Source organism: Camelus ferus, chromosome 2, assembly GCF_009834535.1.
Source record: "Camelus ferus isolate YT-003-E chromosome 2, BCGSAC_Cfer_1.0, whole genome shotgun sequence".
In the NCBI taxonomy this organism is placed as follows: domain Eukaryota; kingdom Metazoa; phylum Chordata; class Mammalia; order Artiodactyla; family Camelidae; genus Camelus; species Camelus ferus.
This window is the reverse complement of record NC_045697.1, coordinates 69,887,864-69,915,780: the sequence shown is the minus strand read 5'-3', so window position 1 is coordinate 69,915,780 and position 27,917 is coordinate 69,887,864. Positions and strand designations below refer to the sequence as shown.

Below are 27,917 nucleotides of genomic sequence, written 5' to 3'. Positions count from 1 at the left end.
GGTGTCTCCCTCATGGATGCCTGGAACAGCAATCCAGAGAGTTTGTCTATAAGATAAAATGGAATTTCACTCATTGAGTCTATAAAAACTTATTGGGTATCCACTATAGTGCAAGGATTTAGGTTTCATTTGCAAAAGGAACTGGACATTAATCTGAGATCCACATTCTCAGTCATTTCCCCTTAAGCACTTTTTCAATGTTGTGTCTGGTTTCTCCAACTGGTCTAACTAAGTGATCACTGCATTGTGAACATACATTCAAACTCTTTTTAATTTGAAGACAATGGGTTTAACTGTCTGAACTACCCATACACCTTTACTCAATTAAGCAAAACCAATAGCTTAATATGGTCAGTTTGAAAAATAGTTATAGCTGTTGTCCAAAGAAACATAAATTCCACTCTCAGGAATTTTGCTTCAAATATCACCTTAATGCAGTGACTTCTAAATTGACATCTATAAGCCTAAGCTCTTCAATCTCCATCAGCTTCCACACAGCTCCACTTGAGCGTCCCGCTTGCGTCAACTTCACCCAAACTAACTCTTCCCCCAGTACATCTCACCTCAGCGAATGATGCCGCTTTTTCTGCTTTTACAGGTCAGAAGCCATAGCATCACATTTGACTTTTTCTTCACTCTTGCCTACCGCATGCAAACTGATGCGAAGCCAGACAAGCGAGGTCCAGTTTCTCCTCCACCATCCTCCCTCTCATTGCCTGTGATTGTCACCTTAGTGTGGCCCAGTCATCTCTCACCTGGACATGTTAACACAGTAGCGTGATAACAGGTGTCCTGTCTTCTGTATTTCACCGTAGTAGCCAGACCTTCACTAAGCTGCTAAACCTCAAGTTGCCTCCAAATATCAACACCTTAGCATGGTTTTGAAAGCCTTTACTTTAGGAACAAAACCTACTTTCATTTATTAATATAATATACCCAGTCATTCAACAACTAAGAATTTGGCACACACTCTAGCACAGCCTCTGTGCTGGGCTCTGGGAATAAAATGCGGGAGTAGGTCTCCTCCACTTTTCTCCTGGGCACCCAGAAGTCTAAGCGCACTGGACTGCCCTTCCTGTTCTCACCTTCATAGCCTTATTCATGCTCTCCCTTCAGCCAAGAAACCTCTTTCCTCTCGTCAGCCTGTTGCAATCATACTGATGCTTCAAGAATCAGTTCGGATACCCATACCAGAGACCCACCAGAAACAAAATGAATTGGTGGGGACCTCAGGCCCAGAAAGATTTCCAACAACAGAATTTACCTGAAGTTGCCTAAAACAGGCAGGAAGGACAATTACATAAAATGTTCCTGTTTGGAAAGTAAGGAAACAAATCACTCAAAACTATCATTTTACATTTCAGCATTCAAACTGGACAGTTCTAATGGACAGACTCTAAGTGACAGAAGATCTATGTTGTGTGACGGTGGGGACCTAGAGCTTCCTCTGCTGTGACCGTGGATCTGTTTCATAAATACAAGATCTGATGAAGATACCTAATCCTTATGAAAGAAATATTTAGAGGCTTATGAGTACCTGGGAATTAGCAGGGGACTTCGGTAAACAACATTAAAATTTTTCATTTTAAAGTTCTAAAGCTATAATTATACATTAGTTCTAAAGCTATACACACACACACACACACACATACACACACACTTGGATTTTTATGTTGAAATAGAGATTTTTTTAAAAAAGGTTTACTCAGCTGCCACCACTTAGAGCAGATTTAGCATATAAAGACATGGGATATGTATTTCCTACAGTAATATTAATTTTATAGATGGTCTTTAACACATTGTAACCTTTTTTTTTTTTTTTTTTTACTTTTTTAGGGGAGGTAATTAGGTTTATTTATTTATTTGATTTTGATGGAGGTCCTGGGGGTTGAACCCAGGGCCTCCTGCATGCTAGGCATGTGCTCCCCCTGTAACCATTCTTTTTTGGATTCAAATGTAAATTTTTTTAAAGCACTTGTTATAAAATCAGTTTAAGATTTTGAAATCAGTCTATTGCATGGTACAAGTTAATTAGTTTAGAAAAGAACTAGTGAAATGTAAGGGAAGAGCCCATTTTTAAATGATTAACTTTAAGAATCATCATTATATAACTAGATGAAACTGGAAAACACATTATAATGGGACATGAGGCTACTTGCCAGCATGCATTAATATTTCAGAAATATGTCTCTTTACAGTACTACTAAATAAAATAATAAAAATAAATATAAGTACAGCTAGAATCACACTGTAAAATGTATCCTAACATTCAGTTCAATAAAGTAGAATTGTAAGTCCCTAAGTCCCTGTTTACTTAGCAATGACTCCATTTAACAACAACAACAACAAAATAGGTTTTCAGTTTGATACAACTGCACTGGCATCTCTATCTGTATGTCCATATATAATATACTTAAAATTCTTAATAAATAAAATTTAATTATTTTCTAAAATGTTTTATGGTGATATGTTTTGTTTGAAGAGGGCAATTTTATTTGTTATTAAGCTTTTATTGACTATGGGTAAAGTATTAAAGCACCTGAAAAAATATGGGAAATACTTTATAAGAAAAATAAGTAAGGTGGGCATAGCAGAAATTGAAGGTTTCAATATAAGGTCATAATATAGCTTAGACAGTATTGCCTGGGTAGAATTGCAAAAGATCCAGGTAATTATGAGCCATTTTCACACAATGAATATTTCCCAATATAGTAGCTTGAATTCAAGGAGTAAAAGTTCTCTTTCCTTTACCAGTTTGTGGATCTAGACTTAATCTACCATTAAAAAACAACAAAATAAAACCAAAAAACTGCTGAAATACCTAAAAAGTATATGAAGTAGCTTCATTAGCTATTTAGCAATGACAATTCTCATAAGCACTTATAAACAGTCATAGTTTATTAGTATCTATATGTATACACACACACACACACACAGTCTCCACCTAAAAATCATTCGGAGACATTTCCCTCACCCATTAGCAGGTGAGGACCCTAGGACCTAATTAATGAAGGAAAAACTGATCCCCCAAAAGCATTTGTAACCAGAAACATATGTAAAATGGATTAATGTTTATGTGTCATCTCAAAATTTGAACAACTTATTACATAAGGATATCTAAAGTTATATACAAATATAGTTACATCAAAAGAAATAAATCGAAAAAGGAATAAACATTTATATTCTCAGATCAGTTTTTGAAATGAACTACACTTTGTGCCTAGAACTTCTTATAAGTTATATTTTATGAAATGTTACATATGTATGTCACAATTTTATATTTTTATATTTATTATGAACCTCCATGGAATCATTTCTCACTCCTGAGCTTGTCACAGCCAAATAGTGAATAGAAAGACTTTCTGCTATCTTTCCAGGGAAATCTGCCTATGAACAGTTCTTCATATCATCAGAAAATGCTGGTCCTCAGGAGAGATCAGGAAATTGATAGTTCTTGTGTATCTTTCATTTCTAGTCAATGAAGCCATGAAACAATGTCAAACTGAGTTCTTGTACATTAAATCAGAGGATAAATGAGCAAGAAATAGCTAGAAGAATGTTAAACGAAATATCCAGTTTCCTGTTTGAAGAATGACCTAAATTTTAGTCAGTTAAATCATGTGTGAAAGGTATTAATTTGTTGGGCAATTTTTTTCACTTCAACCACATATGAAGCACTGAGTTAGGTAAACACCTCACTCACAGTGGTGAGTAAAACAGACATGGCCTCTGCCCTCCTATAGCATATGGTGTAGCAAGAGACTCAATGAATAAGAAAGTAAATAAACATACAAATGTATCACTTAAATTTGGGATGTGTTAAATAGGGCAACAACCAAAGTACTGCGTTAGAGGAAAAAAAAAAGGAAGGAATTTTTCAACTTTCTATAAGGTGTCTTGGAAATTTGATTTAAGCTCACGTCTGAAGAATGAGCTGGAACAGGCCCCATGAAGAGAGGGGCAAAATTCCCAGTTTAAGGAACCACATGCCTGAAGGCCAGTAATTTGGAAAAGTTGACCGTCTCCTACCAGGCACAAAGAGCTGGCCAGAATGGCTGGTATCTGCCTCAAAACATTAACAATATTGTCCAGGTTCATGAAGGTGGAAAATGCTAATTCCTTATGGACATTTTTATATGTTTATTTATCTCAATAGTCAGCTTCCTATATGCACTTGTCCAGAAAAGAACATGCTTTAGTTATTACCAAATTGATATGAAATGATTTGTATTTAAAGGAAGAGGAAGACAATACACGGCAGCTTTCCCAGGAATACTCTCCCCCATGACCCCAACTCCCACCTGCAAAAGTTCCTTCCATCAGCATTTTCTTCCTTGTTTCTCACCCCTCTTTATATCTAACTTTTTTTCCCTATTCCTCTGTGATAATTAGCTAATTGAATCCTCTTAAACTGGTTTGTAGTGTTTACCTTCCTCATGCATATCTATTTGTCCATCTTTTTGTTTCTCATTCCTTCATAGAGTGGGATTCTCTTCACCAAGGAAAGTGAAAATCCCTGTTACCCCACGCATTCAGCCTCAGGTTCCTATCTTTCCACCACTCTTATGACATTGCCGGTCACCCCACAAGCTAAAGAGATGTGACTTACGCCTTCCGTTTGAGTTCAACCCATAGTATACGTGAAGTGTTGAAAGATAGGGACTATGCTTCAAGTTCTTTCTTCAAACAGTACCTAGTAGAACATTCTGTGCCCAGTGGAAACTACGCAAATATTCTTGACTGATTCAATAATTGAATTGAGAGGGTGATACATTTCCGGCTGTGTCAAGTGTCTAACTTACTAAATATATTATCATAATAGCCAAAAAATTGACTTTAAAATAAACGACATATTATAATAATTTTTTTTATTATAATAGCAAGATGTGCTCTTGGCAACTGCTTTTTCAAGTAATCAAATATTTAATTTCAAATCTGGATTTATTTTTCTGTACCATAAATAAATACGACTCCCACTTAAAATTCATGTCAATATCTTAATTAGAAATGTTTATTTGAATTTGCAATTGCAGATTTGGGAAAAAACAATATTTCAACTTTGTCAGCATTTTATAAATTTCAATGCCAGTTCTGGCAAAGAACCAAATACTTACATAACGATCTGGCCTGCCTCAAATGTGGTACTATTTATTCAGCGTAGCCTTGGGTAAAACAAACTTTCCTACAAAAAACCCATGCAGTAGAAGTGCTGTACTCTGATTGTGGATTACAAGCTTAGTCAAAAGCATGATGTGGTTGCCTGACTCAAAAGGTGCGGGTTTAAAATTCTCAGCACCTGTTTCCTAAGTTCTCCCCTAGCTCTTTCAAAAGCTCTAATTAGAATGAGGGCTCTTGATTTCTCTTCACTTTGGAAAAGAAAATTGAGGAAGGTCTCCCTAGGAATAAAAGGTCCTAAAACACTTTCAATTTATTTTTGCAAAATAGGGGACCCATGGTAATGAGTTAGTTGTGGTGAAGGAGAATCAGAGAAATAAGCTTTCCCCAGGAAGCCACCAGAGGTTCTGGGAAGCACTTGGCTGAATTTGAAAGAAACTCTCAAGCTGATCAAGGACCAAATGACTCAGAGAAAAATGACTGGGTTCTTTCATCAGGACTTCAGCCCTGGCACTATCAGGGGGCCCTGTTTCATCTCCACTTGCTTCTAAGATGCTTGATATTGCAGAATTCTAAACTAATCTGGGCTGTGGTCCCTTTGCAAATTAAAAAAAAATTATTATAATATGTCATTGTTTTTAAAGTCCATTTCTCCATATTCTGAGGTTTGTCTTGTATGAAGAATATTAAGTCCCATCTTTTCCCCCTGGTTACTTTAAATATCACATGGTATCCAAATTATTCCTGCTAATTTGGGGTAAAATGAAGAAACGGGGCTACTTCCCCACATGGATGTATATTTCAGAGGCTCCATCAGCCCCTGGCCGCCAGACTAAGGACGTTCACAGAGGAGATCATCATGTTCCTTAGGGGTCGGTGCACTAGGCAATGTTTGTCAAAATAGCAAGGGGCCCTAAATGGGGAAACGCCTACTCATCCCCTGAAGTCAGCCCACTTCACTTACGAGACCTCTAATAGAAGGTCTCTCTCCCTTTAACCAAGAATATTTTTCTCCTTTTCAAAATTTTCACAATAGAAATACCCCTGAGAGTTCATGCCCCACTACTTTACCTTAAGAATAGCTTGGCGTTTTGACCTTACCCATGTAGAATCTCTCTCCAACTATAGGAATAACACCTGGATGCTTCACGGGTAACAAACCAACGTGACCACAACTAAACCCTTTATTTCCTCCAAAGGGGTTCTACCTCCTAGTTTCTCACCTAGTTTGTGGCCCTACATCCACTCGAGCTGGAAAGCTGGGCATCTTGCTGGATTCCTCCCTCTGCACCAGTCCCCACATCTCATGAATCATCAAGACGTCTAGATTTTACCTCCTAAATATATATCAGTCAATTCCCTCACCCTCGTCCCTGCTAGCAAGTTTCCCTGTTTTTTTCGTTTTTTTTTTTCCCCCATCTCTTGCCTAAATTCCTGCAATAACTATCCAACACATGCCCCTGCCAATTGCAGGATGGTTTTGGCCTCGTTCTTCCAAATCCTCCAAACCCATCCACAGGAATGCCCAAATTGAACCCTTTTTCTGTTCTTTAAAATACCCAAAAGCTTTTTGAGAGCAAAGAAAGTAGTGGCACCAAAGAAGGCAGTGGTGCCACATTCTCTCACCTCAAGCCTCAGAGCAGAATAATCACGGTCCCACGAGGACAGGAGGTGTGGGGAGGAGAGCGAAGGCCTGCCCACCGTGACCCAGCTCTGCTTGGGCCCTGGCTGGTACCTGTTCAGGTGAGAGTGAGAGGAGCAGGCCATCACCTGAAAAGGGTGGAGAGAATGTCAAGCACAGGTGTACTCCGCGACCGGGGCTCAGATCTTGCTGATGCGAGATCTTTCCATCGGAGCAAGAACTCTTTCTTACTGCTCCCTTTCCTTTAAGAAGGGGATTTATCTTTCACTGGTTTATTTCCCCTATTATCTTCCACTAAGGTAATTACAAAGACAGCTTTGGGAAATCCCATCCACCCTGCCTCTGGCCTTATTCCCCTCAGAATCATCTTCCCCACAGTCTCCAGAGAGAGACACAAACAAAAGGCAATCTGACCATGCCACTTCTTGGTCTAAAAATTGTTCAGAGGCTCCACTTTGCCTCCGGATACAAATATCAATCAGAGGCCCTCGGTGCTGGCCCTGCCACCCATCCCCTGACCCCTGAGTGCTTGAATTTCTCCTGCACCCACCATGCTTGGCTGTCTTTTCCTTGCTTTCTCTTTTGCTATTCTTCTTCCTAGAATATTCTCGCATTCTGCCCCCTTGTCTTAGCAAATTCCGGTTTATCCTTTAGAATTCAGCTTAGTCTTCACTCAAGAACATCTCCTCTGATCTCAGTGACTCTCTGCTCTCTCCATAACCTTGCTGGCATTCTGTCATTGTGTGGGCCATGTTATAGTGTAGTATTCTGTTTATGTGTTTGTTCCTTCACAAATCTCTTCATCTGTCTCCTGCTGCCATCAGAAAGGCTAACTAGAATAGATGTACCAGTAGATAGGCAACAGGGATATATTGTACAGCATAGGAAATTACAGCATTATCCTGTAATAACTTTTAATGGAGTATAATCTGTAAAAATCCTGAATCACTATGCTGTACTGAAACTAATATAATATTGTAAATCAACTGTACTTCAATTAAAATCAATTTTAAAAAAAAAGAATAGATGTACAACAGTGTTTTTTAAATAAATGCATAAATGAAAGTTTCTTGATTCAATGAGGACTGGTATTCTCTGCAGGATTTAGGAAGAGGCTTGGAAGCATCTACCTGGGCTGAAGAGCTATGAGCACATTCATAGTTAAAATAGGAGGGGAAACCAGAAATTGCTGCTCCCTTTTGCACGTGCCTTGGGACAATTTTCCAGCTGCCTTCTTCATTTCTCTCTTCCAGTAGAGTTGAGGAAAATGAAGCAACAGCTGAAAATTTTGTGCTTGATTAAGACACCAAAATGAAATGCTGGATCAGCTGTGCAATTTGCACAAAGCAGTCTCCCACATTTATCATGCCCAACCTAGGGATTGCTCCAGGAATGAGAGAAAATGTACAGAATATGATCTGTTGTTAGTCAGCACATAATCAATTTGCTAGCTTACAAATAATTTCAGTAACTGAGGAAAGTTACTGGGGAAAGTGCTTATATCCTTATTCTGTCTCTTAGTCTTTCTTTTATACTTTATTTATATATATCAGTTTTTAATCCCACTGAGTTGGTCCCATTTTCCCATCTTTTGTTCTTCAATTCCTTCCCTCCCCACACAAGTCCTCACTTATAACAGGTTCTAAATAAATAAAGATAGGTTGAAATAATGGCTTAGTTCAGTGATCTCTAAGAGTTTACAATAGCAGTTGCTATAATTTTCATTTTCTGTTCTTCTGTTTGTTCCATATGTTGGTGAACTTCTAACCGAGTAAGCCAGAAACTAGAATTTCATTTCATCACAGTCATGTTCATACTGAAGAGTCACTGCTTATTGACTTGTCTGGTGAACAACTCGAGAGCAGGACCTCTATCAGTCAGGATCCTAGCAGAAGCGGGAGATAATCAAATTAGAGTTTAATTGAAGAACGTTTAAGAGGGGTTTTTTTCAGAGGGGTAGAGAAGGTGAGTCAGTCCAACAAGGGGTGATGAGTTCTTATTACAGGGGAAACTGTCATCACTTCCAGGCCCAAGGGCAGGAAAGAGTCGCCAGAATCCAGCAGGAGCTGGAGCCATAGCAGATGGTCTGCCTGAAGGAGCAGTGGCCATAAGCAGAGGAAACAGTCTCTGCCAAGCCAGGGCAGGAATGAGGAAGACAGGAGATAAACACCCCAATTGCTCTCTCCTCCTGCCCCTGCTCTTCTGCTTGTGACCTGACCCAGCCAGAATCCAGAGGCCAGGGAGGCCTGTTGTTCCTGCTGTGGGGATCAGCCTCCTGAGGGCACAGAGCAGGATAGAGAACAGTCTGAAGGTCAGGCAGAGCATCACAAGCACAGTAATAGGCCTCACTCCTCTCTTCTTCCCAGTACTTGTCATGTAGGTCCCAACAAAGTTTTAGTAAATAAATGACTGCCTTGGAAGTATTTAGAGACAACCTAGGTTAATCCACGAGGGACTGAGAATTGCTGGTGGAATTATTGACCAGCCAAAGACTGGTCGACCTGACCATCTATCAGATCATCCCAACCTCCCAACACTAGTGTTTCTTTAATGATTCACAATTCATTCTCCTTTCATTGTATCTCCCTCATAGACTTTAGGTTTTGAGACAGTTTGTCTAGCATTCATAATTTTAAAGCAATTATTATTAATTATAACCACACATTGTCATGCAGCTTCTGATCAGCATAAGATATCTAAGGTTATTACACAGACTTTATATAGCCCAACCAAAAGAAAAGCAATTTGGCTTCTTAATAAGACGGTGCAGTCTTATCAAGAAAAGAAACATGCTCGTTTAATAACCAGATTAGCTCTTTGCCCCCGTTCCTCCCTTCTCAAAGCTTCAGGACCCTCTAAGATCAAGAACCAATGGAGTAAGTCTTAAAATTTGATAAACTGGTATTCTGTGGAGGAATTAAAGCCAACATGAAATTTGCAAATGACTTTGTGACCACCATCCTCCCCTTTTATAATATGAATGTGTTATGCACTTATATATGAATTTATTTATTTTTTCTATAGAGCTATAGAATAATGCACTGTTTAAAAGGAGATTTCTGTCTTGAAGAAGCAAAATAAAAAGATACATTTCTCTACCATGTTAACCCACTAATCTATGAAACACACTTGGGTCTCTAAACAAGGCACCTGATGCCACAGTTTCTCTAATCACCCTCCACCATTTGTTGTGTGGCTGGATCTGTCTTCTATAACAGTTTCTTTCCCTATAAAATAGGAATAAAATCTTGCTCTTTGAGAACCATGGTTGGAATTCTATGTATTTTTATGGCACTACTTTTAGCATCAGTCTCAGGACAATTCTTTTACATAAGCCATTTTTCAGATCCTGGAAGATATAAAGACCACATGCAGCTATCATACTACACAGCTATTACAGGCCTGAGGCGAGGGACCCTAGCGAGTTTGCAGTCTGTTTCAGAGCTCACACAGGCTGGTTTCTCTCTTTTTTTTTTTCTTTCGCTTCTTTCTTTTCCTTTTTTTTTTTTGGCTGGTTTCTCTCTTGAACTTTGCATCCATGATCCAGTTTCAGGGAGAATCAAGGACATAATTATTGTCATCATTAACAATGAACTTTTAATGGTTAATCCTGTGTATAATTAGCTCACCTTTCATTTACTCAAAGTTGAGAAACATAGTAGAAATCATCAGGATGAATTTTGTTCAGTTTTAACAAGCATTTTCAAAGTGAGGATCAAAGCCTGCAGCCAGAGAAAGGCCAGCAGAAGGAAGGGCCTTCCCTCTTGACTGGGTACTCCCGAGGCAGGATGTGGGATTCAAGAAACTGTGTGGGCAGCTTTCCTTTCACAGGAGTCATGTGAAAGTTCAGGAATAGGGAAAGAAGTGTTGGAGGAGTAACTACAATGGTCTTGATTGACATGGCGCCGTCTCAGGAGACCCAGAGGGGTCCCCTTGCCCTAGTCATGGTGGAAGAGTGATACCTGCTCATTGTCTGTGGACACGGGTGCCTCCGGTCCTTTTTGGCTTCAGCTGCTTACCACACAGCATAAAGGGACTGTGATAAAAATCTAAATTGGCCTCTTTTTTGGTATAGACTTGTGTATAGCAAAAGATTTGGCCTTCTCCTGGCTGGAGACATGGGTTCAGCTAAGTAAAGAGGAGTTTCTTGGGATTGGGAAAGTTGGGAGTGGGGAAGGCAATGCCGTCTGAGAACACAGGGACATCAGGAGACATGCACGCAACTCTGTGCCAGGTCTTTCCATTGGCCTTTGAGCTTTTGGATGCTTCTGACTTTGATGCCCCATACAAGCAATGGGGAGAGAGAGGGAGACGGCCACCTGGGGCATCATAGTATTTCTTCATCATCATGTGAATGGGGTGAGGGCTGATCAATGCAGCCCTGGGGGCTGAGGCAGGAAAAGGTAGGAGAACCTGGCACTCTCGGTCTCCAATGAACTAAAGTGAAATGAGTCTTTCTACCTTTAGTGGGTAAGTCCTGATGCAATACATTGGCCACTCTGGCTTATTTCTTCCCATCCCTGCCTGCCAGATGTCCAGGTACTACACAGATAGTCATGTTGGGTCCAGTTCTAAATGTCACATAACTGTCTTGTATATTCCCATGCTTAGGAGCACTCAGCCCTAAAGAGGCCCTTTTGGGTGAGTAAATATTTCAAAGAGTCCCTTCCCCAGTTCTACCTGTGAAGTATTCCTAGTTCCATCCCACATGTCTTAACCTACGTGGCCATGAGAATATACACCAAGAGGACAAAGCCTTTAGCTTTGGTAGGGTATCTCCTTTTGGAAGGATTTAGAATGCTCCAAAGCACAGAAATTCATAGTAGGAGACCTCCTAATACCCAGCCAGCAGCTGCCAGGCCCCTGGGGCCACCCAGTACCCCCTCACTTGGGATGTTGGAGGGTCCCTGATGAAAGGCCTGAGAAGACGAGAGTGGGAGGCTGCTGCTCCAGCTCAGTACAGCTCCCATCTCACCTGCCAGTACAAGCCCTCAGGACTTGCCTACAACCTCCTAGGATCCTTTCATAGGTGATGGTCCCGAATGCAGTCTCTCTATCTGAAATCCTATCAGCTCAGAGCTGAGCTCTGCCATTAGCACCTCTGAGGCTTCTGTGCACACAGAACATGAGAGGTGGGCAGGAAAGGGCAGTAGACATATTTGGAGGTTCCAAGAAGTAAAAGGGAAAGATCTGAGTGGTCGTCTTCCTTAAGGAAGTTTGCTGTCTGTAAAATGGGTGTAACTCTGTGCCCCATCTCCTTGCTGGGCGAATGGTGGGATGCAGCAAAATGAGGCAGGTAATCAGACATCAGTTGCATCAGTGGATGTGACTTATGGTTAGATAAAGGAGAAGGCAGAGACATCGTGGGGAGGCTGAGAGAAGGGAGACTTTGGGATGGACAAATCTTCCTTCTTGTCTCCTCACCTACCCTGTGGATTTCATAGCCTCTCCAATAATAGTGCAGCCCCAGTGGGAGCACAGGTTCAACTTCAGGTTGAGTCAGTAGGTGGTGAAATCATTCTCTTACACATCCTTTGACCTTAATTAAAGCCTCCACAGGTGCTGTGTGAGGAGAGGGAAATGTGAAATCAATGATGTTGATGTGAATGTTTTTCACTTTCATTGAGGCCGTCCTCACTATTGGTTTACACATGAAAACTCTCTTTGTGAACTCAATTTATGTTAGGGCAAACATCTCTTTGTCACTGTTATCCTCTCATTATTATAGCCCTTGACACTCCCAAGTCACATGCCCCTAGCCCTGAGCATCCACTATGGCATCTTTTACATGCAAAATGTTGAACTATCCAACTTTCATACACCAAGGCTCAGAGAGTTTCCAAATTCAATCTGAAAATAAACCAAACCCAGCAAAACTAAAACGCACAGATTTTTATGGGAAAGAAAACTGCACTGGAAATATGTGGTGAGCAAAAGGCAGATACTGTTTAAAAATGATAGAATTATAGACTATGAGAGCTAGAAATGGCCTTAAATTTCTTCCAATTCAAACCCCTTACTTTACAGGTGAGGAGGGTAGAGAGTAAAGTTGCATGGCTGGTTGGTTCAAAGACAGGAACAAAGCTAGGAACCCATGATCTCTCCTAAGTGTGGTTTCAGCTCCTTTCAGTACAGCACCCTGCTTTTCAACAGCAGGTGTGTCTTCTCACGATTAAGCTTTAGAACAGAAGGAACTGTTCTTTGGGGCTTGCAGTGAAAAGGTCAGGAAACAGGATGTGTCCACCAATAGCCAAGAGATTCGAACCTCCAATTTGAAAGAGTTTTAGAAATTGTCTGGGACACCCTTCCCATCTGGTGCTGGATTTTTCCCCACTGTGATCTGCCAAAAGGTTTTATAACCCCACTGTGATCTGCCAAAGGGTTGTGTAATGCTAGAGGTTGTGTAATCTCTTCTAGGACAGCTCTAAGTCTGTCCAGAGTGTGCTCTACTGCTTGACAGCCAGCCCGGAGAAGTTGTTCATCAAGTCAGGTTGACCTGCCTCTTACTAACTCCTCGTTGTGCCCTGGCCCTGCCCCAGGGCCCTAGAAAACAGGTCTGATCTTTCTTCAGGTGGTTGAAGATGGCTGCACATCGTCTTCCCCACTCTATCCCAAGCCTCCTCCTCTACAGAGTAAACAACCAAATTCCATCAATGACTTCTTGACTCTAACCAGGCCAAACAGGGTGCAAAGACGGCAAAACATCCCAGCATGGACTTTGGAGACCTAGCAAACACTCTGCCCTGTCACAAATGAAAACCACATTTAGAAAGAGCAGAATATTAAAGATTTTGAACTTACAGGATTTATTATAGGTTTGAAAAATTAGAGCATGAAGCATTGTAATGATTTTCAACCTACAAAGGAAATGAAAAGGTCCCTATGTTTTCTATTTTTTTCAATAACTATTCAAACTTACTGAATTTGAATTCCCTCATCTATGACATGGTGGTAATAATAGTTTTGCGGGGCTATCAGAGATTTTGCTTGCCAAGTGCCACAGAGAGGCACCCCGTGTGTGGTAGAGATGATCACAACCTTTCAAAATATTACTTGTGCTCCCTTCACCTCTCCTGACTCCTCTGCCTCCTCCCTCTTCTCTCTGCAGAGCCAGAGTTCACTGTTTCCTCATAGCCCCTCCAGGTGCTTCTCTCTGAAGAGTCCAGCTAACGCTGGTCTCTCCTTTCTCTGAGTTCCCATCACAAACTTAGCATCAGAATTGTCACAGTCTCCAACTCTTTCATGGGTTTTATGTTTCCTGACTCATTTCGTGCACCACTCTTGCCTGCCCCTCTCACCCACCTCAACACACATGCAGTCTATTCTCAACCAAAAGACAGAAAAATATCTCAGATTAAGTCATGCCTCTGCTCAAAACCCTCCTGTGGATGTCTATCTAAACGAGAAAAAAAGCTGAAATCTTCAAAAATGGCCTCAACACTCACATGGTGTCGCCCCCATTGCTTCTCTGACCTCCCCCACCTTACTCCTCCTGTTACTCCCTGTGCCCCATCCACACAGGCCCCTCACGAACCCTCGGGCAGACTCCCATCTCTACTGGACCTTTTGCCTGGAATGATCTTTCCTCAGATAATTCCGTGTCTGTCTCCCTCGCGGTCTATATGAAAATGGAATATTTAAAGGAGGACTTCTCTAACCACCCTCTTTGAAACTGTATACATACCCTCTCCCAGGAAACTATGTTCCTTCCCAGCTTTATTTTTCTTCTCGGCATGTATCACTAACCTCCTATGTAACTGACTTATTTTGTTTCTTCCCTGTAAGTCCTCACTAGAGTGCAAGTCATGTGGTAACAGGATTTCTTCATAGAACAGAGCCTGATTTGTACTATGCATCCTATTTGTTCATCTAGAATGAACCTGTTGTGGGAAGCAAGGTGGTATGATGCGAAACTGTGGGTGTGAAGTTCAAACTCCCATTCTGCCACTAACTGCTTGACCTTTGGAACACTTACTTAAGCTCTCTTAGCTTCCATTTACTCATGCATGAAAGAAGAGTATACTAGTAACTGTCTTATAGCATCTATTAAGGTGGTGAGGTCTTTCCAGTTGCAAGTGAGAGAAACCCACTCTCAGTTCTATTTACAACACTCCATCTGGGGCTGTCATTTCCTCCCACTGCAGGCATATTTTCCCAGTGCAGTGTGGGTGATTAGGATACAGACAGTTCAGGACTCAAGTCATCCCAGCATAGCAGTCCCAGAAGAAAGAAAAATTCTCCCTCTAAGGATCTTTGCTTAAAAACACCAAAGAAGAGCTCAAACAAGTGTGGCTGGGGTCCTGTGCCCATCCCAGGGCCACCATCTTTGGCCAGAAGGATGTGATGCTGTGATTAGCACTCCCAGCGTTTTGCCGAGGCAGCTTCATTGGAAAAACATGGAGTCAAGGAAGGGTAGTTCCCAAAGGAAGGGGATTCATTTCCAAAAAAGAAATAATGGTATGCTCCAGATTAAATAAAACAGATGTCCATGACAAACGGAGAACGTGTTAACTCGTGGAATCCAAAGGATAAACAATCAAACAATGAACTGGATAGGAAGGCAATTGGACCTCAGCAATAACGGGACCAAGGAATGGAATTGGGCCTCAACCCAAACTTCCTTTTTATTATTTGAACTGCTTCTTTGCGTGAGTATAGCAATTGCTCAAAAAATTAAAAATAAGACTACCATATGATCCAGCAGTCTCGCTTCTGGGTATATTTCCAAAAGAATTGAAAGCAAGGCCTCAAAGAAATATTTGCACACCCATGTTCATAGCAGCATTATTCATAATAGCCAACAGGTGGAAGCAACACAAATGTTCATTGATGGATGAATGGACAAAAAAAAATGTGGTATATATGTACAATGGATACTATGCAAGATTGTTGGATCACAAGGTAGTCCTATTCTTAATTTTTTGAGGAATTGCTACACTGTTTTTCACAGCAGTTGTGTCATATTACAATTACACTAATAGAGCACAAGGTTCCAAATTCTCCACGTCCCCAACACTTGGTTGTTTTTTTAAATCGTAGCCATCTTAATGGATATAAAATGACATCTCTTGTGGCTTTGCTTTGTATTCTTCTGATGATTAGTCATGTCTCCTCCAGAGAACAGAAAAAGAGGAAACATTTCCCAACTCATGAAGCCAGCAGATCTTTAATACCAAAATCTAATAAGCACATCACAGGAAAAAAAGGAAAATTACAGATCAACCTTGCTTACAAAAATGGATACAAATGTTCTAAACAAAATTAATTCAGCCTAATATTAAAAATAATACATGATGACTAAGTAGATTTATTCAGGAATGCAATATTGGTTTAACATTTGAAAATCAATGTATTTTAGCACATTAACAAAAGAAAAGAGATAGTTATATGATGATCTTGATATGCAGAAAAGCATATGATAAAGCTCAAATCCAATTATAATAAAAAGTCTTCACAAACTATGAATTACAAAGAACTTCCTTATTCTGATGAAGTATATCTATATATCAACCTACGGTGAACATGACACTTAACCAATTATTGAGATTGACAATGAGGCAAGAATAGTCATATAAACACAACTTCTAGTCAATATTAAAGAGAAGCTCTAGCCAATGCAAGGAGACAAAAAAGAAGTCATAAAATGTTTAAGAATTGGAAAGGAAGAAATAAAGCTTTCATTATTCTCAGATGATGTATATCTAGAAAATCTAAAAGAATCTTCAAATTAAATAATAATAAATAAATAAACTTAAAAAGATATTTGATGCAGGGTCAATATAAAATTATATTTCTATATACCAGTGGCAAACAAATAAAAAAATGAAATTAAAAATAAAACTATCTTCTTCTGTAATAGAGTGTCATGTAGTAGAACAAATTTAGAAAGTCCATTAATAAGTCTAAATATGCATAAGAATTTAGCATATAATAAAATTGACATTTAATCAATGAAAAAGGAGAAATAATTCCATAATTTATATTGGAATACTTGATCATATTCCTACTTTATTCATATGTCTAAATAAGTACCAGAGAGACTAGGATTGTATGTATATACCCCAGTAGTAGTAGAAGACACATGCTAAAGATGAAAAAAAGAGACCTAGAAAATTTTTAAGTGCCAATGACAACTGGGGAAAATGTTCAAATTAAATATAAATGGTTAACACATTTTCTGCAGTGGTTTCTTGCATATTAGTAGGAAAAAGACAAAACTCTCAAAGAAAACTAGGCAAAGGAAATGAATTAACAGTCTGTGAGAAAAAACCAAATGGTTGATAAGTACATAAAAAATTAAGCCTCATTATTTAAGGAAATGAAAAGTAAACCAATCAAATAAACAAAGACTTTACTGAAAACTCTCAATTTGGGCTTGAATGTGGGAAATGGAAATCCTTATGTACTGCTCAAAAGTCATGGTATTTCTGTATAATAAAATACTCTCCAGCAACTTAAAATGTCATAGATAGACATTTGCCAACATGAAAATATTTTCACAACTATTGCGACATGAATGTTAAAAGCACTGAAGATCACAGATCACATAAAACTATGGGGACAAACAATTCTGGAAGGAAACACATCTAGATGTTATTCATGGTTATCTCTGGGTTGTTGGATTTTATTCTATTATGAGTATTTTATAATATTTATACAATAAATACTGTATTAATTTTCAACAAACTTCATGTCGTATTAATAAAGAAAACTTTAAGCTGTGTTCATAATTTCTGTTAAGGATAAGCATTTCTGAGAAAATCATCTGCTTCAAATATTCCTCTTCATAGTAGTTCATTGACATTAACAGGGCACATTATCTGTCTCTGGCACTGACTTCACTGGAAATCGTATAGTGGGCATGTTCACTTTGGATGTTTGGCTTATTGGAACTCTTTGTAATCAGGCAACTCTCACAAACAATATTATCTTGGTTTTTTTCTTAGGTGTATTTTCTCTTAAGCCATGGCTGTTTTGTTTGTTTTGCTGAATAATAAGCTGAGTAGATAAATACTTTTTTGAATTTTGTTACAGGAACTGCTATGGACTCAATTGTGTCCCTCCAATTCATGTTGATTTTCTAACCTCCCCCCACCAAGTGACTGTACTTGGAGTAAGGAAGTGATTGAGGTTAAATGAAGTCATAAGAGTGGGGTCCTGATTGACAGGATTAGTATTCTTTTAAGAAGAGCCACCAGAGAGCTCACTTTCTCTCTCTACCACGTGAGGACACAGAGAGAAAGTGGCCATCTTCAAGCCAGGAAAAGGGCTCTCACCAGGAACCAAACTGGTGAGCACCTTGGTCTTGGATTTCCCAGCCTCCAAAAGTGTGGGAAACTGTGTCTGCTGTTTAAGTCACTCATCTACAGTATTTGGTTATGGCAGCCTGAGCTAAGATAAACAGTTAAATATTTGCTTATATAAATATTTGGCTGGTTCAACATCTCTTTCACAAGAAATGATATAAAATACAAAAATCTCTTTACTGAATACTACCAATGGTGAGAAAACTAACACCATATTTGATTATTGGGGTAAAATTAACATTACCTGTAAACTAACACCCACAGAAAAGTCTTGTAAACTTAGAATTAATTACACTTGCATCTCCCTGTTCTTTTGGCCATCTCCTCAATCTGTTGCTAATTAATAAGTAAATAAATAAATCCCTTTTGGAGAGAACTTTATTATTTTCAGCGTTATAGTAACAATGTTTTGGTCAGGCAGATTTAGGCTTGACTCTCAGCTTTGCTTCTTTTCCAGCAATGTGACTTCTAGAAGGTTACTTCATCTATCTGAGCCCCACCTTACCTGTAGAATGGAGCGAGTCATAGCTACTTAAGAGTGATGTTGTGCGGACTCAGTAAGTCAGCAGTTGTTAAGTGTGATTGACACCTGGTAAATCCTCAACAAGTACTAGTTTCCTTTCCTGGCCACCCATTCTTCCAACTAACCAGAAATAGAAAAGCGCTGCTGCCTGTACCTTAACAATACAATACACAGATAACTAGGGGTTTGAGCATGGTCTCTTCTTTTCCATTTCGAAGTAATAGGAGACAAACTAACAAATTGGCTCCCCTGATGCTAAAACTGTTTGTTGATTCATTCTGACTAAGAAATCCTGCAACTTGCTTTTTTTCCCTTACTGTATTTGTGCTAAACAACTCCCAAACTTTTCCCTTATGCTCTCCCTTCTCTATACATCCTTTACCAAGAATAGCTTTAACCCAGAGGCTATGCTCCAGGAAGGAGGTAATGGGTCAATAATCTCAGAAGAATGGGCCGACCCTCCAGAGTTCCTCCGTGATATCAGGAAGATTCATTGAGGTTAAGAGGAATGCAGCACCCTGTAAAACACCCTGATTGTTACCACCTTTTCTGTTCCATCCAGTTTTTCTATAAAACCTCAAGCCCCAACCCCAAGACAGATTCACAGTCTCTAAGGCATCAGCCTGCTGTAACTCCCCTTTGCCTGGCAAAGAAACAAAGCTGTTCTTTTCTGATTCTCCCAAAACTCTGCCTCCAAGCCTCAATCCAGTTTTGGGGGCACAGAGGCTGGTTTGTGGTAACAATCTCAATTCCATTTTGATTCCACTGCTCTGATTTTGAATATTTATATTTTCCTACTCAAAGGAATATTTCCACTGGAAGAACTCCTACCTTCCACCCCATGTACACATACCTCACAATCTTCTTACACAAGGCTAGGGGATTTTTTTAAAACACAACTTTGATCTTTATGCTTTAATACTCAGAACTATCAATAGCCTCCTTTCATGCAAACTCTTTAAAATGGCGTTTGAAGTAATACATAATTAGATCCTATTTTTTTTCATAATTACCTCCCTGGACTATGTCCCTTCACACACTACACCCAATCTAAACATGCCCTATGTTGCTTCTCCCTGTGCAAGGCATTAATCTTTTCAGATTATATTCCCTCCTGTTCCACTTGTCAAAATATATAAAGCCGGGTTAAAAGTCATTTGCATTGGAGATTTCCCAATCAAATTGGTTTGACTTATCTGATAACTCCTTTTTATTCTTCTATTCAAAAGTTTGTCTAACTTTTCCCTATGTGATCTTCTGGAGTTTAAGTTCCTTGAAAAGAGAAAGAACACCTAGTTTATCTTGGTATTTTTGTATCTGTCTCCCATTGAGGAATGAGTTGGCTGAACAGAATTTGTCACAGGAAAGGTGATGCCTTCCTCTTATGTTTGTGAATGAAAAATATTGCCAACCATATCAGTAAACAAAGAATGCTGTGGCCATCAAGTCATCAGCCGCTAACTGCCACCCCTAATAGTGAGCAGAGGGAACTCAAGACGCAGACAAGCAGGCAGCCTGGCCTCTGCAGCCACCCCTAGCAATGCCCCCTGAGGGAACTCAGGTTGTGAAAGAATAGGATTCTGGTCCTAGATAGCTAGGTATATATCAAAGGAATAATTTCAATGAGTCCAGATCTTTACGTCTCCCCATACATAGAAAACTGCTAAATACCTTAAGTTGAGACATCTAGTTTTCCTTAATTAACAGTAATCTTTTGATGTTCTGACCACCTGGTCTTTGTTGAAAAAAATTCATATATCCTGGCTTCTACCTTGCCACTTTGGAACAGACTCTTAGAGCCATCTGAGATGCTGAGTCCTGGGCTTGAGTCTTAAGAAAACACACTGATTAAAACATAATTCTCAACTTTTAGGCTGCGCATTTTATTTCAGTCGACAGAGATGTCAAGATAATGTAATGAAGAAAAGGAGAGACTTTCAACAAATGGTGCTAGAACAAGTAGCTATTCATTTAAAAACAAATGATCCTCAACACTTACCTCCCACCATACACAAAAATTTACTTGAATTGGATCATAGACCTAAATGTGTAAGCTAAAACTATATAATTTCTAGAAGAGTACATAGGAAAAAATCTTTGCTTATTGGCTTATGCAAATACTTTTTAGAACATAAAAAGTACTATTCATAAAAGAGCAAATTGATAAATAAAACCTCATCAAAGTTTTAAAAATTATTCTCATATAATAACACCATTTAAGGAAATGGAAATGCAAGCCACAGAATGGGAGAAAATATTCTCAACACATTTATCTAACAAAGTACTTGTATCTAGAATGTATAAAGAACTCTTACAACTAAATAGTACAAAGACAGCCCAATAAAAATAGGGAAAGGATTTAAACAGTTCACAAAAAATGCAAATGGCCAATAAGAACAAGATGCCCAAAAAATTAGTCATGAAGTAAGTGAAAACTAAAGCATGTGGAAACAGCACTGCACCCACTAGGTAGACTAAAACCTAAAAGACTATCAGTATCAAGTGTTTCTGAGGATGTGGAACAACTGGAATTCACATACACTGTTAGTAGGAATGTAAAGTGGTACTACTTTGGAAAACCGTGCGGCTATTTTTTTATAAAGTTCAATGTCCACCCACCATATGCCCAGCAATTCCACTCTTAGATATTTATCTGAAAGAAGTGAAAAGATTTGTCCACAGGTGTTTAGGGTGTCTATTTTCAGACTAGCCAAAAATGCAACTGAAATGTCTATCCCTTGGTGAATGGATAAACAAATACAGTAAATCCGTGCAATAAGCTGCTCTATAACAATGAAAAGGTACAGACTACTGATATGCACAACATTTTACATCTCAAAAACATGATGCTGAAGAAAGACACTAAACACATGAGAGCTTGTCTTGGCTTGATTTTATTTATATGAAATTACAGAATAGGCAAAGCAATCTAAACCAAGAGAAAGCAGACCAGTGGTTGCCAGGCACTGGCCGTGTGTAAGTGGACTGACTGCAAAGGGCTGTGAGGTAACTTTTAGGGAAACAAAAATGTTCCATATTTTGTTTGTGGTGGTAGATTTAGAGTAGATTTAAAGGTATATTAATTGGGCAAGACTCAACGATGTGCACACTTAAATGGGTGCATTTTTTTGTATATAACGTTGACATCAGTAAAGTTAATGTTAAAATAAATAAATAAAAACTGCTCAAGAAGCCCCAGAACCCCTCAGACTTGGAAATAATCAATAGCTTGAGTATTGTGTGCCTTAGAATAGCCCTGTAAGGAAGGAAGTTTCTGTGTGTCACACAAATAGCTCGTGACTCCCCTAAACCTTTTCTATTTATTCTTATTTGAGCTTTGGAGCAGAAGTGGGGTTCCTTTTGAATTCTCTTTTATAGATAGAGGAGTAAACTTCACTCTAGCTTTCTTTTAGTGCCTACTTTCCCAAGGCCTGAATTTAGACTCTGGAAAAATATTTATTCCTTAAGTTATTTTTCAGCATTCTTTGCTTCCTGTCCCTGCAACTCAGATCCCAGACAAGGCATCCTAGGAGGATATTTATTTTTGACATTACAGTGAACAAATATTAATTGTTTTGAGATTACAGTGATCTACCCTAAGGTAACTGGATACCACCAAGATTACTGCAATTCCTGGATTTCCGGGTGAGTGGTAGACCAGAAATATAATGCTTACATAAGAAAGAGCTTGGTTAGTTTTTGTTTGTTTGTTTGTTTTTTCTGATTCACTTTTTTTTAAGAAGATTTCTTCATATTTGTTGACAGATATTACTGTGTTAAATAGCTTACCTGAACAATCTTTCACACAGCTGTGTGAACCAGGAGTTTTTTTTTAATTTCCATTTAGCATGCAGTTTAAGCTAATAAACAAGTTCTGGTTTTGTGTGATGTTTGTGCCAGCCGCACAGAGAATGTTTTCTGGATTGTAAGTCCAAAAAGAAAAAAAAAGTCAAGTCCATGTATATGACCATTAATCTCATTGAATTAATCTTAAATTCAAAAGCCAATTTGATAAAGCTACAGTATAACTATTTTTTTTTTTATTTATTCTCCTTTCAATAATTTTATCTATTCTCATATGATGGCCCACTTCCAGGTTATTGCAAGTTTTATACAAATAACACATGACCTATTTCAATACAATCACCATTTTGAAATCTTTCAGTAAACACTTTACTGAGGTTTTGTGGTAATCATTTCCTAAGAAAATTAAATATTATGTAGTTATTGAATATAGACTTTGATTCATTCTAATATAGCTTTTGAGAGTGGTTTTCTTGAGTCCATCTAAAGTTACATTGGTCTTTGTTCTTTCTAATCCTAGACTAGCTTACATGACACATAAAGTAGTAAAAAATAGTTAAATATTATTCTGCATTACTCTTTTAATTATAATAATATCACTGAGATATGTCACCACCACCACCAGAGCTATTGGTTAAATAATTAACATGAACTTCTGATTCTTGAAACTCTGAAGTATTCTTTATTTCAAGGAAGCCTTTTGCAGCTGAGTAAATCTAGGTTTTATCTGGTGTGTCCAGGTGCCCTCAGTTCTAGTTCACACGCAGGCATAAGTAGCTAGGTACACTTATGAAAGTCAAAGGTGAGCTATCAATAATTAATGCTGGGACAACAGTAACTGCCTGTGGCAAACTAAGATCTTTCATTACCCAGCTATAACTGTTCAAGCTGTAGCACAGGTCTTAAGTGAACCATGAACTTATTGATCATCATATAAATATCATTCACAATCTCTCATGGGACTAATGAGCATGGTAAGCAAAAATCAGGCCCCCTATGAATATAAGATGTATAAATTCACAGGGTAAGGGTTTGGGGGAGATGAGCAGATGTAGAAGTTCTTGATCTTAGAAATCATATTTTTAACAGCTAGGAGCCAGGAGGGCACTCCGAGCTGGTACACTACTGCACGGCATTACTAAGGCTCTGTTCCAACCCAGCTCCTTCCCCAACCCTGGAACTGAAGATAAAGTACTAGCGCTAGGATTGTAAATATTTCCCAACCCCTAGGAAGGTTGTGCTGTGCTCTGCAAACCCTGACTATGCCACCTGTGCCTTCATTTTAAGGGGGGATTTAAAACTGGAGGGAGAGAAAACACAGAGAGATGGAAAAAAGGAGAAAGTGGGGGGGGGGATCAGAGTGTCAAATCAAGACGTTCAACATCTGAGTAGTAGGAATTCTAGAATGAAAGAACAGACAAGGCAGAGTGAAAGGGGCAGGAAAGGAAGAGCATTAATTTTAAAAACTAGTAAATTTTCTAGAACTGAAGAAAGTTAATCTTCATATTTTTTAAAAGCTACTGAGTGTCAGTAAAATGGCTAGAAGTACACCCACCCAGAACAGAGCACTGTAAAATTTCAGATTACTAGGGATTAAGAGAATATCCTACAAGCTTCTGAAGACAATATGAAGAAGGAGGAGGAAGGAGGGGCTGGAGGGATACAGCCACAAGCCAAGGAATGTGGTGGCCACCAGAAGCTGGAAAGGGCAAGGAACAGATTCTCTCCTCCAGTCTCCGTGGGAGAGCAGCCAGGCTGACACCTTGATTTCAGCCCAGTGATAAAGACTTTTGGCCTCCAGAACTGAGAGAAAACAAACCTCTGTTGCTTTAAGCCACTCAGTTTGTGGTACAGTCGCCCCCCTCTTATCTGCAGTTTCAGTCACCCACAGTCCACTGTGGTCCAAAACTATTACATGGAAAAGTCCAGAAATAAACAGTTCAGAATTCACAAGTTTTCAATGGAGTGCCCTTCTAAGCAGCAGGATAAAAATCTCATGCCGTTCCCCTCCATCCTGCCCAGGATGTGAATCATCCCTTTGTCTAGCACATCCACATTGTATAGGCTACCCACCTGCTAGCATAGGAAAAACCAGTATATATAGGGTTCAGTACTAGCTGAGGTTTCAAGCATTCACTGAGGGTCTTGAAACATATTCCTGCTCAGGTAAGGGGGAACTTCTGTAATTTGCTACAGCAGTTACAAAAAAGCAACACAACAGATTGCCCCAGATGCAGAGCACACCCAGGTCATTCTGGAGCAAGTCCAAGCCTCAAGGAGAGATTTCTCTACAAGACAAAATTGATGGGATACTTGATGCATCTGTATGTCTTAAGTGGGGAATTAGACAACTAGTGATGATTTGGGCATTGAATTAGTTGTTAAGTATAAAGACAAAACCAAGCTAGGTTTTTAAAAGCCAGTATTTAATCCTAGGGAAAAACAAAATTGTTCAGGTAAAGATAAAAAAAAGCATTACAAACTACATGGCTCATCTGTAAGTAGCACTTACATAGTTATAATAATACAAATTACTCTAATATTTATTACTATTTTGGCAACAAGGGAGAGGTGATTTTTTTGTGTGGTAATGACTGCCCCAAATTCTTCTCCTTCAAAATGGGAAGTCAACAGACATGCCCAAGGAAAAGCCAAGTCAGGAATACATGCATGTTACTTAGAGATGGAGAGATAAAACACAACATAGTAAGTTTTGGAAGTTGACAGCAGTGGCTTCTAGGGAGAAGCAAATGTAGGAAGAAGTGGGAAAGCAAATGCTGCTGTTTTTCTTAAGAGGTTTCGTAGAAAAAAATTTTGCATGTGTATATGCATGTATCATTTAGGTAAAATGAACATGAAAAATGAAAAACTGGAAACATGACAATAAAAGAGTGGGTTACAGTCTAGAATCCATAAAATACAAAAGGAATGAAAATTGTAAAACCCAGTTCACAGCAGTGTGCAAACAGGGATATGCAGCTGAGCATTACATTTTGAATGACTGTATCATCTAAGAATTCAAAAGGTACTAGATTGTGAACACCTTGGAAGTACTCTGAAAAACTTCTACTTGAAGGCACATGAAGGGTGTGCAAAACTCTGCAGAACAGGCCTATATAAATCTAACATGGAAAAGGGCAACTGGGCCCTGTTAGTTGTCTCTAGTGGCTCCTCCTTTGGTTTTTGATGATTCCGGACCTTTGTCTTTCTTCTCAAACCCCTTAACATGCTCATCCCAGTCCTTTCCGTCTCAGCAAATTATGACCATTAAAAAAACATCAACTCAATCTGCCTGAACACTTGTTTACTTAAGGATCTGCTTCTGGGACCACTCCTGGTGCCAAGAGCTATATCACTGCATCCAGTTAGGAAAACAGAAAACTCTGTATTTCAAATAAAGTGGATTTAATGCACACACACAAAAAAATTTTTGGTTACAGAGTTGTTGGAAGGCTGAAAGGTCACAAAGGGCATGTTGAGGTCCCTGAGACATTAACATTAAGCCCCAGGAGGGCTGGAAGAATTTTTCTTTTAAAGTGGCAAGGTTGTCAGAATAGACACCTGAGCAAAAGGGGGCTACAGGACTGACACTTAGACCTCTGAGGAGAGGGTACAGCCCAATGGCTGCTCAGAAGACAAACTTAACACTTCTGCCACGGGAGCCGGGCCCAGCTGCTGCTGCCACCACTGAGGTCTGAAGCAAGGCTAGAACCCAGAGAGCCTAGAGCAGCTGGAGGATGGAGCCAACAGTGTGACACACAGTGACACTAATGGAAACTAGAAAGAAAGTCCCCTCCCACTCCTCCCGTGTTCACATCTCTCTAGTGACTCTCAGTGACGGAAACTTTAGGGAAGCTGCATGTCAGGGGACTACAGGGAACTGAGTTTGGAAAGTCATAGCCCCAGGATCATAGAGCCAACTATAAAAGGGTAATAAACTGTGTGTGACAATAGGTCAATATCAACAGCAAAGCATTTATACCTATTTACTTTAATACCAAGCCACACTCTTCCCTGCTTCGCTCTAATTGCGAGGGGACAGGGCATCTCTCTGCTTACATTGACATCTGCTCTTGCATGCTGTCTGCCTTATCCATTGTCCATCATCCTCTTAGCATCTTAAACAGAGTAGTTTTAAATTCCCACTTCAATAATTCCAACATCTCTGCCATATCTGAGTCCAGTTCTAAAGCTCACTCTGTCTCTTTTAGTATGCCTTGTAATTTTTTCTCGATATCTGGACATGATGTATTGGGTGAAAGGAAATGTCAAAAAGAGGGTTTTAGTAATGTGGCAGTGAGATGTGGCGTGAGGGGAAGGATTCTATGGTTCTATGAGCAGCTCTCAACCTTTCAGTGAGACTGTGGCCCCTGGATAGTGAACCTCGTAAGTGCTTCTAAGTTCCCCTCTCACACCCTTAGGTGGGACAGGATGGCTAGAGGGGGCTGGAATTGGGTAATTCCCTTGTCCCACATGGAAGGCTAGAGGGGGCTGAAGCTCGCTATTTCCCTTTCCCTGGGTAACTTAGGCTCTGGTAAAAAAAAAAAAAAAAAAAAAAAAAAAAAAAAAAAACCCAGAAGTGTAGGCTTTGGTTAAATAGCTTCTCCTGAGGGAAGGTCTTTAGAAAACAAAATATGCTGGTACATTTCAAAGTGGTTTCTCCTCTCCTCCTCCTGCAGGAAGCAGAGGGAATTTTTCTTCAACAATAATTCTGAGAAACTGGTTGAGATCCAAGAGGTAAAATTCACAAAAGTGTGGGGGTCTCCTTATGACTGGGTCCCCCTGGAGTTGTCTAGCTCTCTCAGTTTTTACCTTGAGCCTCCAGCAACTCATCACAGTTCAGCTTTTCGTACCTGATGTTGGTTCCTGGGGTGGGGGCTCCAGTAAATTGTGAATCTCTGCAGTTGCCTGTTGGTTCCACCAATTTGGGGACAGCAGTCTGCCCTGAGACCTCACTTCTCTTCTGGATCAAAAAAGAGTCACTGATTCCTCAGTTTGTCCAGAGTTCTACTTGTTGTTAGGATGATGTGGTGCCTTCCAAGCTTCTTGCGTGCCCATTTACAAACCAGAAATTCTCTCAACTCTGTCTTTATGCTCTCAGATCTATATGGAGTCACGCCGATTACTTTCCCATATTTCCCAACCAGGACATTCCACTCAAAATATTTCAAAGCTATCTAAAATTTTGCTCAAATTAACCACCCCTAGTAGTCAATAAAACCACCTTCTCCCACTCATCCAGGCTGGAATGTTGGAGTTATTTTGGATTTATCATGTGTATTTTAGCTTTGCCTTTGTACTTTCTCTTTGTTGATTCATTCTTTGCTACTTTCACTAAGCCCTGGGACGAGAGCAGTAAACAGATAAGAATGCAGACTTTGGGGCTAACCTGTAAGACTCCTGAGTCTGTCCCATATTCACTGGGAACCTGGCTTCTGAGCCTCGGTTTCCTCACCTATAAAAAGTAATATAATAGTACTTCATAGGATTGATTTGAAAATTTTGAGTCAATGTAAAGTATTTAGAG

The 27,917-nt window shown here is 39.4% G+C and overlaps 1 protein-coding gene across 2 annotated transcripts in view; it reads right to left on the bottom strand.

Annotated features, from left to right (window-relative positions):
• The window catches only part of C2H4orf17 (chromosome 2 C4orf17 homolog), an 86,875-nt gene that overhangs the window by 55,380 nt on the left and 3,578 nt on the right, over positions 1–27,917 (bottom strand). The window contains exon 3 of one of the 2 annotated variants that reach the window (XM_032460392.1): positions 6,742–6,885. The exons of the other annotated variant lie outside the window; for it this stretch is intronic. The gene's annotated coding sequence lies outside the window, so the exon portion shown is untranslated. The remainder of the gene's footprint in view (positions 1–6,741; positions 6,886–27,917) is intronic. 2 annotated transcript variants of the gene reach the window in all.